Here is a 7,984-nt window from a genome sequence, read left to right as displayed (position 1 = left end):
TTCCCGTGGCTCCAATTGCCAGCCAAAAGGGCACCCGGACCGGTGTATTTTGTACAGAGAACCGCGGCTCCGGGGCGCCGACAAAGCAGCCGTGCGGGGCAAAGCAGCGGCACCGGCCGGCACAGCTGCGTTGGCCGAAACAGCCACGCTGGCAACCGTGGAGCACCTCCGCCCGGGAATTTCCTAGTCTGTGGGCAATAAAAACGCGGCATCCACTCACCCTCTGCACTTTCACTGGGAGCTGCAATCCTGAGCTGTTCCTAAATGGCCATCTTGGATCCTCCCCCAGCTCTGAATTTCTTTCTTAACATGTTCAATTTTATTGCTGCGACTTTCCAGAGCATTTTGCATTTCTTTATGTATGTTCATTGTTTCCTGAAGTTTTGATTGTTTTTTATTTATGCTATCTATTTCCTTGAATATTTCTCCCTTCACTTCTTGGATAGTTTTTTGGATTTCCTTACATTGGACTTTGCTTTTCTCTGGTGCCTCCCTGATTAGCTAAATAACTAACCTCCTGAATTCTTTTTCAGGTACATCAGGGATTTCTTGGTTTGGATCCATTGCTGGTGAGCTAGTGTGATTTTTAGGGGGTGTTAAAGTCCTTGTTTTGTCATATTACCAGAGTTGGTTTTCTGGTTCCTTCTCTTTTGGGTAGGCTCTGTCAAAGTGAAGGTCTTGGCCTGAAAGCTGTGGTTCAATTTGAAGCACCGTGCCCTTTCCACTGTGTCCCCCCAATAACCCTCAGACTATTTCCAGACAGAGAGAGATATGGGCTTGAAAACATGCCCCAAACTACCGGGATCCAAGCTGTGGAAGAAAATGGCTTGGTTCTTCCCCTGCCAGTGGAGGCTGCACACCAGATTCACATCTTTCCCCAAGTTCTGGCCAAGACTCTTCTCTCCCTGTTGAAATTGTTACAAAGTTCAGCTAGAGATTTGGTCCTCCCTCTGTAGTTTTACCCCCTGCTCCTCTCCCATTGGATCCCTGAGGTGTTAGGCAGGAATGGCCAGCTATGGGAGCCAGTGAGCTCCCAGGGCCTTTCTGCTCCTTCCTCTTTCCCTGTATTTGACTCAGCTCTTCAAATTGATTCAGTTCCAGGTAATGTCAGAAACTTCTCCAACAAACAGACCTTCAGCTTCTCCAGTGGGAGTGGGTGTTAGAGAAAGGAGGGTGTCCCTTTTCTACTTTTGCAGTTGGGGCACTCACAGTTTTGGCAGGGTCTCCTGGTTTCTGCAGGAGCAGTCTGCTTCCTTCAGAGGGTCTCTGGGTCTTCTGGGGATTGCTAGTTTGTTCTTGCAGTTGGTCTGGAGCTAAAATTTACATTGTGAGCAACCACCCACTGTTCTGTCTGGAGCTGTCAAGGTATGTCTTTTCTATGCTGATTTTGCCTAGGGTTTTAATCATAAAGGGATGCTGGGTTTTGACAAATACTTTTTCTGTGTCTATTGAGATGATGTGAACTCTGTTAGGGTCTTTGGTGGTGTTTTTGTTTAGCGCATTGTTTTTATGTTTGTTGACCTCAAACCAGGAGGTGGTGCTTTAAAGAGTGCATCAGTCTGGGCACTGTGGCTTTCCTCTGTAAATCCAGCACTTTGGAAGGCCAAGGTGGATGAATCACTTGAGGCCAAGAGTTCAAGACCAGCCTGACCAACATAGAAAAACCCATCTCTACTAAAAATACAAAAAGTAGTCAGGCATGGTGGCACGTGCCTGTAGTCCCAGCTACTTGGGAGACTGAGGTAGGAAAGTCGCTTGAACCCAGGAGGCATAAGTTGCAGCAAGCTGAGATCACACCACTGCACTTCACCCTGAGTAATACCCTGTCTAAAGAATACATCAGCTGTGGCCCTATAAGGAGGACGCAAACTTGCCCCAGAGACACCCAGTTAAGTATTCAGGTTTCTTAGATGGTGGGCAGGGCCATAGAGCTCACAAGAGATTCTGACCTTTGTCTTTGGCTACTGGGACAAATAGATGAAGACCACCAGGTGGGACAGAGATAGGTGTGTGTGAGCTCAGCCTCTCCTTGGGCAGATCTTGCTATGGCTAATGTGGGGGATGGGGGTATAGTTCTCAGTCCAGTGGAGTTATGCTCCCAGGAGGATTGTGACTGCTCATGCTAACTCATACAGTTCACCAGGGAAGTGGAGGAAAACCAGCAGTCACAGGCCTCACTCTGCTCCTACGCAGCCCACAGTCCTAAAGGCCGGTCTCACTTTCACCATGCCCCAACAACAGCACTGAGTCTATTTCCAGGCAGCTGGTGACCAGGACTGAGAACTTTCCCCAGACCATGAACCTCCCCATCATCTCAGGGAGCCTGCAGTGGTGATCTAGTTCCTTTGAAGTGTCTGTGGATTCTCTCAGCTTTCCTGGTATGTTCCTATGGTGGTTCTTTTCTTTCTTTCTTTGTTTTTAACTCTACCCTTATATTTTATTAAAAGGCAAACATCATGAATTAACCCAGTTGTTTACTTGAATTACAAAAGTAACATGATTCAATATGAAAATAAGAAACTGTCTATAAATCTCTGACAGTAATAAATTGCAATATAGAATGCATACAGGAGTCATACACAGCAACAAACTCTCAGACAAAACAAAAATATTTTGATACCTTTAAAATCCAAATTTTTCTTTAAAATCATTCATGAAAAAGATTCTCAAGTCAGAAGTAATACCTCAATTAGTGAAACATCAGGAACATTACAACTATTTAATATACAAAGATACATCTTTTCACCAGTCATTTCCTTCTGATGTCTGTTCCAGAATCATACAGATGTTTATTTCTCTACACCCTCATTCCATCATTTCTTCAGATCATGAAAGCTGAATCTGTTGAACACCAGAAATCTGTTGAACACCAGAAATCTGTTTTGTAAACTATAACATTTTGTTATTGACTATCTGTGGTTGTTAAGCCAGCTGGTAACTGGTTAATAAATGCCTCCTCTGCAAGCTCTTCATTTAGTTCATCTGTAACTGTGACCGCTCCACCAACTCCCTTTTATCCTTTCATAGCCTCTCTGAATTTTTGAAGGCATAATTTCAGAGGTTCCGCATAACTGTCAAGGCTTAGGTTCGACACAGCAATATGATTTGGGTGTGTCCCCACCAAATTTCAACTTGAATTGTATCTCTTAGAATTCTCACATGTTGTGGGAGGGACCTAGGGGGAGGTAATTGAATCATGATGGCTGGTCTTTCCTGTGTTATACTCGTGGTAGTGAATAAGTTTCATGATATCCAATGGGTTTATCAGGAGTTTCTGCTTTTGCTTCTTCCTCATTTTCTCTTGCGGCCACCATGTAACTAGTGCCTTTTACCTCCCACCATGATTTTGAGGCCTCCCCAGACCTGTGGAACTATAAGTCCAATTAAACCTCTTTTTCTTCCCAGCCTCAGGTATGTCTTTATCAGCAGTGTGAAACAGACTAATATACATGGCAAAGAGGATATCTTCTCTACTCATTGTTTTCTGTTTCTCTTGATGGCACCTTTCACTTGCTTTAGATGTTATAAAGCTGATGGACTCAGTTATACATTCTTTGGCATTTTTTTTGCAATCTTTCCTGTTTGAGGTATGGCATTTTTTTACTATCCTAGCCATGTTTCCTATTGGAAGATACATATCTTGTTCTGTGATACTTACTTTGGACCATTTGCGTCCTCATGATCACTCATGCTGTCCTCAGTATCATCGTGAGGCTGTATAACATAATGACTTTCTCCAATATAGTTTGCAGAGATTCCTAGTTGAGAAGCATCTGTTGTAGAACTGTCATCATCCATTGTCATGAAATACTGTTGGAACTGTGTTGTCAGTGGTGCTGAAGAACACCTGTGTAAAAAGGTGTCTGCTTTTTGCTATTTCCACCTCCAGTGGAGCCCTGGTTGGCTCCCATCTCCAATCTGCTGTTTCCTTGGACCTGTTCCTGAGGTAGTTCTTAAACCAAAAGTTCATGACGTGGGTCTCCACACACTAGTCCATCCTTCTGAGCAGGAGCTGCAAGTTAGTCCTGCATCCTATCTATCATCCTAATCCTCTATTTATATATATACATACATATGTTTGATTTTCATCAGCTTTTCTCTTCTCTATTTTCTTAGCTTATTTCTTTAAAAAATTTTTTGTTCCAGTTTTGAGCTGGGTCTTTTGGTTTCTTCTTTCTACATTTAAACAGTTTTTAAATAATTGTTGATCTTCTAGAAATAGAAATACCATTTGACCCAGCAATCCCATTACTGGGTATCTGCCCAAAGGATTATAAATCATTCTACTATAAAGACACATGCACATGTATGTTCGTTGCAGCACTGTTTACAATAGCAAAGACTTGGAACCAACCCAAATGCCAATCAATAATAGACTGGATAAAGAAAATGTGGCACATATACACCATGGAATACAATGCAGCCTTAAAAAAGGATGAGTTCATGTCCTTTGCAGGGACATGGATGAATCTGGAAACCATCATTCTCAGTACACTGACACAAGAACAGAAAACCAAACACCACATGTTCTCACTCATAAGATGGTGTTGAACAATGAGAACACATGGACACAGGGAGGGGAACATCACACACCAGGGCCTGTTGGGGGTGGGGTTGGGGATAGGGGAGGGATAGCAGGGTGTGGGGTGATTGTAGAGGGATTACATTAGGAGAAATACCTAATGTAGATGACAGGGGGATGGATGCAACAAACCGCCATGGCATATGTATACCTATGTAATAATCCTACAAGATCTGCACATGTACCCCAGAACTTAAAGTATAACAATAATAATAATACATTCATCTTAATCTTTCCATTCATAGTCTATTTATATTCAAGAGGCACCAAAAAGCTCATTAGAAGACAAATCTCTATTGGGAGAGTGGGCAGTTGGTTGGTAGATTTGTGAGCACCATAGTGATTGGGAAGAGAGCCAGCCATTTAATTGAAAGACCTACAAAGTGTCACAATAGGAACTTTTTTGCAGGGTGTGTATAGATTTATACCCAAGAATCTTTTTTTCAGCTTTTTGTAGTAGGGTGCCGAGAGAGGAGGATCCTTATACTCAGTTGCCGGAATCCTGACTGAGGCAAGAAGGACAGAAAAAAGAGAAAAGAAAGTGGAGAAAAGTATGCATACTTCATTTTATTTTTCATTCTCATACTCTCTCCTGCTTTCCACTGTGCTCTGCTACAAAGTCCAGAGCCTTTCTGAGGATAGCTGACTCTTCTCCTGCCAGGCAGAAGGATGTGAGAAATAATCTCTTGGCTACAGGCATGTAGAAGAGGATCTGGGTATTCCAACTACTATGTTTACAGTCTTACAACTAATGTCAGTCTTTTCTGATCTCAGCCCACGCCACCTTCCTTGGCATCTGGTGCTCCTAATAGCTGAGGCTCGCAATGGCTTTGGGAGCAAATTACCTGATGGTTTCAGTTTACCTTCCGCACCTGGATTTCCTTGCTTTGTTGGAGAGAGTCTGTTACCATGACTCCTTCTGCACTACAAGGACTCTTGTCATTGTAGGTTAATAACAGTTTTTGTTTTATTCAATATCATTTCTGTTTTTTACTGCCAATGCCTCAAACTATAACAATATAAGCCGCCTCCCTTTTCTTCTGATTGTGTTGTCTTTTCAAGGTATTAGGTTGCTGCAAAAGTAATTGCAGTTTTTGCCATTACCCTTAATGGCAAAAAAAAAAGAAAAAAAACCCCTCAAGTTTTCATACATCCTATTGAGCACCAAAAATATTTTTAAAATGTCTCTGGTTCTTGGGGTTCATAAGTGATCTCTAATTTTGACTTGTAGTATAATACTAAAAATATTCACTTTCTTTTGTTCTGCAGAATTTTTGAGGCCATTGTACTGGTTCTTATATATTTAGTTAGCTGCACTTTGTATACTGTTGTTTGATATCTCTCCTAAATTCTACAATATGAGGCTTAATTGTGCAGTGCTCAACAGGCTTTTCTGCTTAGCTCATTTTGTTGGGCTGTGGTGGGATCTTCAGGTTCTTTCCACTGTGAAGTGTTTGAACTTCTTGTATTAGTAGATGAAGTACCAGAAGATGAGTATTTCCAACATTCTTCCTGAGTTCTTTAACTTTTCTTTCTCTTTTTGCTCTCTTTCCAAGTTTTCTCTTTCCGAGTTTTAATATAGCACTGCCAGTCCTGTATTCCCGCCCAAATCATTTTCAGGAACTTACTGTTTTTTTTCTAGCTGGAAACAGTCATTCATTGATGAGTAGAGGTATATGAGTCTGACTCTGGGTAACAGTCAGAGTTCTCACACATATCATAGATGGCTGTTTATTTTCATTAATCTTCAAATTTGCACAGCTGTTGCTTTTCTGAGATTTTGAGCTCAGAAGGAAGAGATGAATGGTGAAGTTTCCTGCTTTCTTGGTGCTGAACATGACACTGATGGGTCAATGTTCACACACATATTTAGGGGATTTCCAGTGAATGTAAGCAATAGATGTTTTTCTGCTTAATTTTCAGTGCTATTTTAAATTCTGGTTATCTTTTTTCTCAGTAAATATTTTTAGGGAAAAGTCAGGAGATTTTTTTAAGTCTTTTACAAGACACCATTTAAAGTGAAGATTTTATATTATCTGATTTACATTTAAAACAGTGATGTTAGTACATTTTCATTTACTCACCATGCATGTTAAGTTTGGTTCAATAAGAATAAAGTCAGATTTTGGAGATAGTTCCTAATATAATACATAAACAAGTAGGGGTCAATGTTTACTTGTTTTAAGAAGGACAAAAGCAATATTTTGTAACATTTTGCCTTTCAAACTTTTCACAGTATGCAAAACTCCTAGGGCTCAATATCATTTTCAATGTTTTGCAAAAAGAATGCTTGATATCTATGAAATAAGGTAGCCAGAAGGAAAAAGTTGTCAGATCTAGAAAAAACACATTAAAGTTTTATTTTTAAGTTCCACCAGAGTTATTTGAATATACTTTTTAGCTCACTACAGTTGTAATTGTTATCGTAGGCAAAAAAGAAAATTAAAATAGTGAGTATATTACACCCCATAAAGACGTAAGCAAAAAATATCTAATAGAAAAGATTTAGCAACCAAAGAAGGTCTCTCTGAAAGTTTTTATTGACCTGTGGTAGAATAATAGCATCAATATTCATTTTCTGGGTGTAGTACAGTGCAATAGTTAAGAGCAGAGTTTTGGGAATCAGAAAATACCTTGATGTAATATCGGGAAAATATTTAAGCTGTCTGATAAACTTTCAGATTCTCAAATTCCTCCTTTGCAAAATGCACAATTATAGGTCTTTATTAAGGACTAAATGAGGCAATATACATAAAGCACATGGCAGTACTTCCTACTTAGTAAATGCTTAATAAATGGTGTAAGATTTAAAAAAAATACATTCTACAAACTAATACTCTGAGAATTTTTTTTTAATGGATTTGGATCTGTGAATTTTGAAAATGTGCCTTCCTTTCATCAGTTTGGTTGGCCAATGCTATGTGGGTTACCTGTTCTTACTTGCTCACTGGAACTAGTAAAAAAAAAAAAATGTTGCTTTGATTAGGGAGAAATGAGCTTTATATGGCTAATTTCTAGAATATTGTGTGTAATAATTATCTGTTGAATTAATACCAAAAACTAAACAAGCCCAACTTTATTTATTAGATCCATTTATGTTTAACCTATAGAATAAGTAATGTTTGAGAATTACCAGTTATCTCTAAACCTCAATCTTCAATATTAATATTTTTAAAAGGTATTGATACTGATTATTTATCCATGTAATTATGGGTTGAAAATGTTTTCCGGTGGATCCAAGATGGCCGTTTAGGAACAGCTCAGGATTGCAGCTCCCAGTGAAAGCGCAGAGGGTGAGTGGACGCCGTGTTTTTATTGCCCACAGACTAGGAAATTCCCGGGCAGAGGTGCTCCACGGTCACCAGCGCAGCTGTTTCGGCCAGCGCGGCTGTGCCGGCCAGC

The 7,984-nt window shown here is 40.2% G+C and overlaps 1 pseudogene; it reads right to left on the bottom strand.

Annotated features, from left to right (window-relative positions):
- Positions 1–2,826: 2,826 nt before the first annotated feature.
- LOC108317414 lies at positions 2,827–3,853 on the bottom strand (annotated as a pseudogene).
- Positions 3,854–7,984: the final 4,131 nt, after the last annotated feature.

This window comes from Cebus imitator, unplaced genomic scaffold, assembly GCF_001604975.1.
Source record: "Cebus imitator isolate Cc_AM_T3 unplaced genomic scaffold, Cebus_imitator-1.0 Scaffold201, whole genome shotgun sequence".
In the NCBI taxonomy this organism is placed as follows: Eukaryota; Metazoa; Chordata; class Mammalia; order Primates; family Cebidae; genus Cebus; species Cebus imitator.
This window is presented reverse-complemented; position numbering and strand designations above follow the sequence as displayed.